The sequence below is a fragment of the Sebastes umbrosus genome, chromosome 20, assembly GCF_015220745.1.
Source record: "Sebastes umbrosus isolate fSebUmb1 chromosome 20, fSebUmb1.pri, whole genome shotgun sequence".
Taxonomy (NCBI): domain Eukaryota; kingdom Metazoa; phylum Chordata; class Actinopteri; order Perciformes; family Sebastidae; genus Sebastes; species Sebastes umbrosus.
Genome location: NC_051288.1, coordinates 1023171 through 1033639, shown reverse-complemented (window position 1 = coordinate 1033639; position 10469 = coordinate 1023171). Strand labels below are relative to the sequence as shown.

Sequence of the window (10469 nt, the reverse complement as noted above, 5' to 3'; positions counted from 1 at the left end):
ACACCCCACCTCAGAAAACTCAAACAGACCGGCCGCCAACTAGAACGCCTCTGGAGAAAATCAACACTCACTGTTCACCTCGAAGCCTACAAATCTCACCTCATCACCTACAAAGACGCCATCACTGCTGACAAATCTGACTACTTCTCCACCATCATCAATGACCCCACATGTAAACCCCGAACCCTCTTCTCCACTGTCAACACTCTCCTCAAGCCCCGTGCCAACACTCTCTCTGACCCCTCACCCGATCTTTGCAACTCATTCCTTCAGTTCTTCAGCGACAAAATCGCCACAATCAACAACTCACTGTTCCCCCGGTCTGACCCAGCAGCAACCACACCGGCCCCTTTTCTCTCCATCCCTCTGGACCCCCTGACCCCTCCCCCCCAGCGCCGCCTCTCCCGGTTCGACCCTGTTGACTCAGCAACCATTGCCAAACTCATCAGCACATCCAAACCCACCACCTGCTCCCTCGACACCCTCCCCACTCTCCTGCTGAAGTCCTGCCTCCCTGTCCTATGCCCCTACCTCACCGACCTCTTCAACTCCTCACTGTCCCACGGAACTGTCCCCTCAGCCTTCAAAACTGCTGCTGTCACCCCCACACTCAAGAAACCTGGGGTGTGTTCCAAATTGCATACTTCTGTACTACATACTCATTATTTTGAGTGCATAGTACGTTCCAATTGGGTAGTACGGCAAATGCAGTGCACTCAAAGTACCCGGATGTTGTACTCAAAACGGTCAGATCGTTGAGTGTGGAACGCTGGACACTTTCCACACTCATTTGCCTCCATCTTGGCTACGTAGCAGAAGGGGCGTAGCCACGACCACTATTCAAACTTTTGAAATGGCGGCAGAAAATGCAGGAGCTGTTGCGGGGGTGAATGCCGCACCTTATAAATGTAAGTTATAACGTTTCACATCTACTCATTTGCTTTTTTTTTGCACTAATTGTTGTCGAGCACAAGTCATCAGTATGTTTATTGGATTACTGTTAGGAGTTTGTACAGTTAACGAACCATGAACGATATCGTGAATGCTAACAATGCTAACAAGCCTGCTTCCTTTGCAATGTTATCGACCACCAGCCATAAGAATATTTGTTGGGTTTTTCACGCGTTGTCGGTCGGATTATGAACGCTAATGCCAGCAAGCTAACGTTAGCTAACGTAACGTTACACTAGTGACACGTGAATGGGCATCGATAGTTACCTTATCAATGTAGATGTGGAGCTACAATGCTACACCCTGCACTACATGTTTATTTTTCAGTAACTAAACCGTCGTCAGATAGAGACCATCAGGATGTTCATTGTGTTAGTGAAGCAGAGTCAATACCGTGAATGCAATAAAGAATAATGGTAATCAGCAGAGGCACATAATTGTAGTCGGGCATCACATTTCAACATGTGTGTATTTTGTGTATTTTAATCTGAATTAAACACATATTTTGATCTTCTTAGGGATGGAGGAGGACACAAGATCCCTTATCACCTGGCGTGCTGCGTAATGCAGGATATGAGTAAGTGCATGTTGTGTTGAATCCCATATTATAGTTTTTCTGATATTTAATCTTTGAGTGTTAGGCCTATACCCTTAGAGAAGTTTGAATTTATGACTGCATTAGTTTCTGCTCAATGCTCCTTGTGGACTGGTAAGGAAGTGTGTCAAGTTATTGATACACATAAAGATATCTTAATATTTTCTCCATTGTATTGTTTTACTATTTTATTTTAAACAGGACCTACATTGTGGAGAAAGGCCTGGAGGGGAGGGTGACCCCACTTTTCCTAAAGAAAAAATGGGAGAACCTAAAACAAAAATACAAGGTTGGTTGGTTAGCTTGTCTATTTCAATATTCCACATGTCACTATCCTTTATGGATGTGAATTCTAAATTATTGTTTGAGCTGATGAAAAGGCAACTTCTAAATATATCAGTGACTCTTTGACATTACTTACTTACTTTTCTCTTGTGCAAACATAACACCAGCAGAAGCATTCAACAGTGATGACTCTCCACTATTACTATTTCAATATAATCTGGAAATGTTCTCCTCTGTTTTTGGCTGTATTTCCTCCACAGGACCTGAAGTGCCCCAGAACTGGGGTCAGTACAGAGGGGGGTGAGACCACTGCCGCATCCTGGAAGTGGTATGCTTTGATGGATGAGGCAATTGAGGGCAGGCCGTCGGTGACGCCGCCTGTCCTCATTGCCTCATCCTCCCAGGGTGCGGTGGTCACGCCCCCCTCTGTACTGACCGCAGAAGGGGACACGGACTCCACAACATTCACCCCAAAAAGAAAGCGGGTGGATGTTGTGGAGTTCGTGAAAGAGATGCAGGTGAGGGAGACAGAGGCATTCAGGAGGACGCAGGCGGAGGAAAGGGAGAAAGATGGCAGGAAAGAGAGAGAGAGAGGCAGAAGAAAGAGAGGAGAGGAGACACAAGGAGGTGCTAGAGAGGGAGGAGAGGCGGTATGCAGAGGCAGTGGAAAGGGAGGAGAGACGGGACAGAGACGCGGCAGAGAGGGAGCAGCGGCTGGTCAGCGAAATGAGAGAGAGGGAGGAGAGGAGGGACAGAGAGGTCGCTGCAAGGGAGGAGCGGTTCCTGGCCATCTTGCAGCAGCTATTAAATAAATAAATAAATAAATAATAAATAAATACAGAAATATAATTCAATCTGTTTACTGTTGTTACTCTGATTACTTTATTACTGTTGTTACTCTGAGGTTTTAAGTCATTGACAAAGAAATGTTCAGACAAGAATTTGTGTTGAAATTAGCCAAATTATTGAATCAATTAAATGTAATCATGGTCTGGTGCATAACACAGGGTTGCCATCCTGTTTCTCTCCTCTGCTCCACAGATGGCTCCTAGAGGTGCTCGTTCTCCATGGTCTGGAAGGTCATCTGCTGCTCCGTCCACACCAACGTCTGGATCCAACAGGTCTCCGTTGCTCAGGCAAATGTTGTGCAGGATTGTGCAGCAGGTGATCATCTCTGGAACGTAGAGGATGTCCACCTCCAGCGCCTTCAGGAAGATGGCCCTCCACCTGGTCTTCAGAATGACAAATGCCCTCTCCACAACACATCTGGCTTTGGACAAACGGCTGTTGAATCTAGCCTGCAGCTGGTTGCGTAGAGGCTCGCGGTACGGTGTGATGAGGGTCATTGGGTTGTAGAGGCAGGGTTAACCGCCATCCCCAATGATGCAGAAACCCGGTGGAGGGTACTTCTGCTCATAGTAGAGAGGGCTGTTTTTCAGCACCCTTGCGTCATGCACAGACCCGGTGTAACCAACGCAAACATCAATGAACTTGGCTGTGTGGTCACACACAGCCTGAAGTTGGATGGAATAAAACAGTTTCCTGTTTAGGTAGCAGGTTGCATCGTCAGAGGGCGGCTTGACTCTAATGTGGCAGCCGTCGATACTACCAGCTACCATGTTAAAAACAGCCGACCCTGCCAGACGTGCAAAGCCTGCTCCTACGGTAACCAGATCCTCCTCAGTTGGGTGACGGACGATCTGATGGAGGAGAGCCAAGATCTTCCCGCTCATTTTGTGGACTGCCCGGTGAACTAAGGTCCGGGGCATATCAAATGCCCTGGCCACAACACGGTAGGAAGTTCCACTGGCCAACCAAAACAAAAATACCAGGGACTTGACAACAGGCCCCCAACCATGGTCAGCATCCTCGCCGATGGCTACCATCAGGGCATTAAAAGATGCCCTGGACAGGCGAAAGTCGATTCGCAGGTCACTCTGGCCGTCAAAATACAGTGCCAGCACTGGCACTGTGGCATTTAGCTGGCAGTACTGCCTGGGGTTTGGAGGCTGGAGAAAGACAAATAGGACAAGTTATCAATATCTATGTATTTATCTATTTATTTATTTAGTTAAGTTTTGTGACAATTTAATATTTAATAAACTCAGTCATTTCAATGTTATGTGTTTTCTTTTTGCATTTACACTTTGCATGACTACACAAAGTTACAATCAAATAGTATTTATAGATGTATTCTGGCATAAATTATCTCTGTTCTATTCTTTTATGTAATGATGAGTCTGATTACAGCACAAATACAACTTTGGATGACTGCTTGTTCATGTGTGTGTTTGAAGTAAATTACTGCTGCTCAACAATAGTCTATGGGCCACGTAGATAACAATAAAACAATACAATACGTAAACATACCTGTTCATTTTCAGCCAACAGGAGGAGGAGGATACATCGTAGACGTAGGCGACGTTGTTGGAAATGTAATTTCCAACTGGCTTTCATTTTTTTCTTCAACAAAGCAGGCAGATATTTTGGCGGGTAGAACCTAAAGGAGGCAGCAGTGCAACACAAAGGAGGCCAGCTGCCGTAAAACCCCGAAGAAGAAGAAGAAGATATTTTGGCGGGTAGCGAGCCGCGGTGAAATGTTTTGATCGTCATTTCCGGTCAGTGCGCCACAGAGTATTCGATTTGAGACGACCCTACCCCATTGAAATTTACGCACTACTCAAGTGAGTACAGAGTGCACATAGTTCACTACATTGAAGTGTACTTCAGGAAGTACATGGATTGGAACACACTCCTGGTCTGGACCCCTCCTGTCTCAATCACTACCGCCCTATCTCCAACCTCTCCTTCCTCTCCAAAACCCTTGAACGCCTCGTCTCCACCCAGCTCCAATCCCACCTGCATTCCAATAACTTGTTTGAACCCCTCCAATCTGGCTTTCGCCCCCTCCACAGCACAGAAACTGCACTCATCCAAGTCCTCAATCACCTCCTCACCTCTGCTGACGCCGGAGCCCTCAACATCCTCATCCTCTGGACCTGAGTGCAGCCTTCGATACCGTATGTCACAACATTCTTCTCACCAGACTCCAAGACATCGGTATCGAAGGTACTGCACTCAGCTGGCTCCGGTCTTACCTCACCAACAGATCTCATTTCATCTCCCTTCACAACAACTCCTCTGCCACATCCACAGTCACACAAGGTGTCCCCCAAGGCGCTATACTCGGTCCACTCCTGTTCATAATCTACATATTCCCCCTCGGTCAGATCCTACGCCACTTCAACCTGGACTTCCACTGCTGTGCCGATGACACTCAGATCTACCTCAGCACCAACAATCCACCCCTCTCCCACATCAACTCCTGCCTCTCTGCAATTAAAACCTGGATGCAACAGAATTTTCTAAAACTAAACAGTGACAAAACAGAACTCCTCCTCATTGGCTCCAAATCCACCCTCACCAAAACCAACAACCTCACACTCAACATCGATGGCACTTCTGTTTCCCCCTCCCCCAGGCACGCAACCTTGGCGTGATACTTGACCCCACCCTCTCCCTCGAGCCCCACATCCGCCAACTGGTCAAAATATCCTTCTTCCACCTACGCAATATTGCAAAGATCCGTCCCTCCCTCACACCCCCTGCTTCAGAGAAACTCATCCACGCCTTCATCTCCTCCCGCCTTGATTATTGCAACTCTCTCCTCTATGGCATCAGCAACACCTCCATCAATAAACTCCAACTGGTTCAGATGCAGCTGCCCGACTCCTCACCCACACCAAATTATGGCATCACATCACCCCAGTCCTGAAAGACCTTCACTGGCTCCCCGTCTCCCACCGGATCTAGAACAAAATCCTGACCCTCACCTACAAAGCCCTCCACCAACTTGCCCCCCCCCATCTCTCTGAACTCCTCTCCCCCTACCAACCTCAACGGTCCCTCAGATCCACCTCAGCTGGTTTACTCTCCACCCCAAGTCCAACCTCCGCAGCTTTGGGGACAGAGCATTCTCCAGGGCAGCTCCCAAGCTGTGGAACTCACTCCCACAACTCATCAGAGACTCCGATTCCCTCACCATATTCCAGTCCCGCCTCAAAACACATCTTTTCTCCTCTGCTTACTTGTAGCCCGGACAGTGGTGTGGACGGAGCAGCAGGTGACCATCAAGACCATGGAGAACGAGCACCTCCAGGCGCCATCTGTGGAGCAGAGGAGAGAAACAGGATGGCAACCCTGTGTTATGCACCAGACCATGATTACATTTAATTGATTAAATAATTTGGCTAATTTGAACACAAATTCTTGTCTGAACATTTCTTTGTCAATGATTTAAAACCTCAGAGTAACAAACAGTAATAAAGTAATCAGAGTAACAACAATAACAAACAGATTGAATTATATTTCTGTATTTATTTTGTACTACTTATTTATTTAATAATTGTCCAAGAATTGCAAGGAAAGCTCCTCCCTAGCAGCCCTAACCTAACCTAACCTCCCTGTCCCTCCTCTCATCCCTCTCTCTCATCTCTACGAAGAGACGCTGCTCCCTCTCTACAGCCTCATGGTACCGCATCTCTTCCCTCTCTAGGACCTCCTGATGACGCCTCTCCTCTTTCTCTGCTGCCTCTTTCTCACCTGTCTCCTCTCTCTCCCTGTCCTCCGCCTGCGCCTTCCTGAACTCTTGCGTGTCTCTCGCCTGCATCTCTTTTACAAACTCCACAATATCCACCCGCTTCCCTTTTGGGGTGAATGTTGTGGAGTCTGTGTCTGGCTCTGTGTCCCCTTCTGGGGTCAGTACACCACCACCGCACCCTGGGAGGATGAGGCAATGAGGACAGGCGGCGTCATCGACGGCCTGCCCCCAATTGCCTCATCCATCAATGTGTAACACTTCCATGATGCGGCAGTGGTCTCACCCCCCTATGTACTGGCCCCAGTTCTGGGGCACTTCAGGTCCTGTGGAGGAAAAACAGCCAAAAACATAGGAGAACATTTCCAGATTAAAAGTAATATTAATAGTGGACTATGCATTTATTCTGCCACCACGTATCCAAACCCCATACTCCCTAACCCTAACCCCTGATAAACAATATAAATAAAATATAACACAAAATAACGATAATAAAAATAAATCATTCAACAAATATTAACATTTTTATTAATCATTCAAGTTAGTAACTCGAGAGAAGAAGTTACTTCATAGTGCACTTCCTCCAATCATTCCTGACAGTCCACGCATTGCTGATGTACGGAGCCCCACTAGATGATGTACTTCAGTAAAGTGTGAAAGATTTTCTCAGATTCAAACTTCCTGGATCCATAACTCATAAGAGAAACATTGTTAAAACACCAACGAGGGCTCTTTCTAACCGTAGTAAGGTAGACAACGAGCTACAACCTCATTTTAATCACAACGAGCCATCCTCTGAGCTGGACACATAACATCGGTCTCTGTGTTCAGCTGGCCGTGAGACGAATGGTCAGGGACCGTCTACAAAGTGCAACGCCGAAAAAAGATGACACACCACCAGATGATACAACACTCAGTATTGATCAAAATAATCGTGATTATCATTTTAGCCATAATCTTGCAGCCCTAAATTGTAATCAGTTCTTCCTTAAGGTCAAGTGGACGTTTGTACAGATGTAATAAAATTCCGTAAAGGTGTTCCTGAGATATTGTGGTCACGAGAATGGGACGGACTACCCGGAAACATCATGCCTCCGGCCACAGCTGTCGCTGGTGCTGAGGCATAAAAAGTATTTTGGTATACAGAGTATCTGCATGTCTTGAAATGTGTTCTAGAATCCTTAAGATTTTCATTAAATAAAAAACTGTTTTTGATATTTATAGTAGCATTTCCTTTGTTCAGAAATACCTATTCAATGTATTTACAGTCTGTAACGACCTCTGCTTTTTAGATTACTGTATTTTTGTTTTTTTTTTGCCTTAATTAGACAGTCAACTATGCATTTATGCTCAAAGCGTAACTAATTTTATCTGACATGAGTCTCACTGATAACTGCTGGCTCTTTTACAACAGTAGCAGAGCTATTACATTACGGCTAATAACCCAATTTCTCTACTGCTGCTGCTGCTTCACACTAAAAGCATTTACCTGGAGAACCGCAGGGTGGCTTAAAGGATAGGTTCAGATTTTTTCAAGTCTTGAATGAATTTAATGTTTTATTAATATTAATAAAGGCAGACTGGTTATAGGAAGTATTCATGCTTTTATAGAGCAATCTAAATGTTGGTAAGCTAGATTTTTGATATGTCTGTAGCTAGTTTTGGCCAGAGCCATTTTGAATAAGGGATCCGTAACGGGTCCGAACCGAATGAGCCACTTCATGAACGGGTCCAAATCGGATCTGGGCCGGATGAGCTGCTTTGTGAGCAGATACGGGCAGGGCCATATCTGTCCCGCCGTGCAAGTAGACTCCTATCCGGATCTGTTTTGTGGATCCGTTCCGGAGCCTAATTTACCTCCGGACCGGATCCGGTGTGGAATCAGTTTGCTATCTGGGTTAGTTTGGAAAAATATGTTTTTGCATAATTTTGGTGAATTTTTAATGGGAAAAATATTACGTTTGGGTTATGAGTTATTGATCGAGGAAGTTTGAATCTGTCAATATCTTTCCAACTTTACATCAGGAATTCTGATTTCCTGTCTGGGAGGTACCAACATGCTGGAGATCAGGTACAAATTTAACTTGAAAACTGTTCATATCTTATGTACACTGTTAAGATCTTTTCATAACAACATTCTTATCAGTGTTTACCTTGACTACTTTGTTTCCACTCAAAGTACTTGAACACCGAGAGCCCCCTGTGTGAGTTGTCAGGCTTAAGCGTAGTAGGTTCTGTTCACAGATATTTTTCAATGGAATAGGTAAGTGTGGTAACAGTATATTTGTTATGTCGGACATGGCATTCATAACATTCATGATGGTGCGTTTTGTAATTTCATTTGAGCATGTTGTTATTATGACTTTAGGTGACCGTGGTTACCCGCTCAAAACATGGCTCCTCACCCCGCTCACCAACCCCCAGACAGCGCAAGAGCGGCGAGACAATGACGTCCACACTCGGGCACGGTCAGTTATTGAATGGACTATAGGGCAGCTGAAAGGCCGTTGGTGCTGCTTGGGATAGCAATGGCGGGGTCCTGCTATACACACCACAGAAGATCTGTGGCATTGTGCAAGCATGTAGCGAGCTGCACAATGTGGCAAACCACCGTGGTGTGACGATGCCCCAGGAGCTACAGATGGATGAACCGGACCCTGGCCCACCTAACAATGAGCCAAATGCAGCAGCTATACAGCACCGTTTGGATGTGATACACACAATGTGAAGCAACGAGGTAAGTTGAGACAAACATTTATTTTCTAACAAGGTCTTTTAATGTCTGACTTATCTCACCAAGAATGTCATTCATTGTTTTTAATCCAATGCATATATCCTTCATTGTATGTACAATCTCTCTCTGTGACTCCAGCACAGCATTGGTGAGGACGCGGCCAGACCAGCGCCCCTCAGCAGTCGAGGCCCGGGGCGCAGCGGATCCATGCGCCTCCGGGAGCGCACGGTCAGCTGCTGTGGAGACGCTGGCCTCAGATCCATGGCTTCCCTCTCTTCCTCCTGGCTCTGCCTGGCTCAGGTTGGCGGAAGGAGATGCGCTCCTGACGCTGCATTCCCCAGTTTCCACATTATCTATGACAATAAAGGACATTACTTTCTGTAACTCAATGTCTCCAGCCTGCTTATTAAAGTGGAATATAACATGTGACTAACAGATGTGATGTTGTACGTGGTGTGTGAATTCAGCAGCAAGGTTTGAGTCATGCTGTATTTTATGTACTTACCAGGAGTAACACACATATCAGAATCGCCCTCATTTGCCGGCAGGATGCAAGAAAGTGTGGTTTCTCAAACGATGGCAGCCACTCGTTCCTCGTGTGGCGTCAGCTCCGGCATTCCTTGGCCCCCACCTGTGGCTGTAACACTCTGCCAATGCGCAACTACCCTTCGCTTGACATCGACTTTGATGACCATGACCATTTTTTCTTTATTTCAGCGGTTGTCCGTGTCTCCGATCCTGCTGAATTACCTGCTATTGTGACACACTGCCATTCAGTGATTTTGCGTTTGTTACTGATTCCCGAGGAAAGACCACCAAATAAAATATTTTTTCGAGCCTCCACCTCAGTAACAAGCACTTCAATTTCACACTCAGTGAAATTCTTCTTTTTTGTACCTTTTTCAGCACGATTTGTCATCGTTATTTGGACAATAGGTGACAGCATGGCGCGTGTTTATAGTAATTTGCATAGTTATTAATGGGAGGAGACAAGGCGGGCCAAGTGGCACGTGCAGCTGCGCTCAATTTCACGTTAATTGGGATGTATAAAGGAAAGGTGCGCAGGAACAGACGTACGCACGGTTTTATACATGTGGACATTTTTGTGCTTACGTACTTTTCCAATTTTGTGAGTACGCCATCTTCCAGTGTGAAAGCTGCGCAGTGTTTTATACATGAGGCCCCAGGCTAAGTACTCAAAATGACTTCTATGGTAGTTCCCGCTACAGTAGGCGTGTCCAGGACTACATTTTGCCAGGATGACACATACAGCAGCAACAACCCCACCTCGGTTGCCAAAGCTGAAC

At 46.1% G+C, this 10469-nt stretch overlaps 1 long non-coding RNA gene across 1 annotated transcript; it reads left to right on the top strand.

Annotated features, from left to right (window-relative positions):
* The first annotated feature begins 627 nt into the window (after nucleotides 1-627).
* Nucleotides 628-2106, top strand: LOC119479078. The gene is made up of 3 exons (XR_005204603.1): nucleotides 628-908; nucleotides 1470-1528; nucleotides 1748-2106. It is a non-coding gene; the product is annotated as an uncharacterized LOC119479078 (long non-coding RNA).
* The last annotated feature ends 8363 nt before the right edge of the window (nucleotides 2107-10469 follow it).